This window comes from Buceros rhinoceros, unplaced genomic scaffold (assembly GCF_000710305.1).
Source record: "Buceros rhinoceros silvestris isolate BGI_N320 unplaced genomic scaffold, ASM71030v1 scaffold24819, whole genome shotgun sequence".
NCBI lineage: Eukaryota > Metazoa > Chordata > Aves > Bucerotiformes > Bucerotidae > Buceros > Buceros rhinoceros.
Genome location: NW_010430103.1, coordinates 29435 through 30090, shown reverse-complemented (window position 1 = coordinate 30090; position 656 = coordinate 29435). Strand labels below are relative to the sequence as shown.

At 37.7% G+C, this 656-nt stretch overlaps 1 protein-coding gene across 1 annotated transcript in view; it reads right to left on the bottom strand.

The window, feature by feature from the left end:
- Positions 1–656, bottom strand: part of DCP1A (decapping mRNA 1A) — a gene marked incomplete at its 5' end in the record, with an annotated part of 31361 nt that overhangs the window by 2021 nt on the left and 28684 nt on the right. The gene's annotated exons all lie outside the window — the stretch shown is intronic.

The window sequence follows — 656 nt, the reverse complement described above, 5'->3', positions numbered from 1 at the left end:
GAAAAAAAAAATGCTTTTAAAAAGGGTGGAAAAACAAAAAAAAAAAAAACCCAGCCAAAAACCCCCAAATCGGTAGCCACTATTGTTCAGTCAGATATTGTTATAGAATAGTTGCTCTCAGTGAAGAAATACCTACCTATGAGGATTAATAGCAATAATAATTCTCATTTTAAAAGCTGAAGAAGGTAAGTCTTCAATATTCTTGTATACAGACTCCTTCCTCCTTACATGGTTGCTACCTTCCAGAATTTTTGAAATGTAACACATAGAATAAAAGATGAGCTTTCCACCAAGGTAATCAAAGGATCCTATGGTTTTGCAAATTATTATTTTCCTTAGGAGTTTACAGAAAGACTAGTCCTGCTTCCCGTGCATCACCCCCCACCCACCCCCACCCCCACGCTGATTCTAAGGTCTCCAACAAATTTGAAGTATCTTGAAGATACTTAAAATGACTGATGAACTATAATTAAAGCATTGGAATACACTGGAATTCTAAGTACACTTTCCCTTTAGGGGCAAGAGGATGGGAATGTTTTAAGGACCATCTTCCCACCTCATTCTTCCACAGGTCAGAGTTAATTCCATTACAGAAATGCACACACTGCCTTTACCACTTCTCCTTTTCAAGAGAAACTGCAAATGTGTAGGGCAAC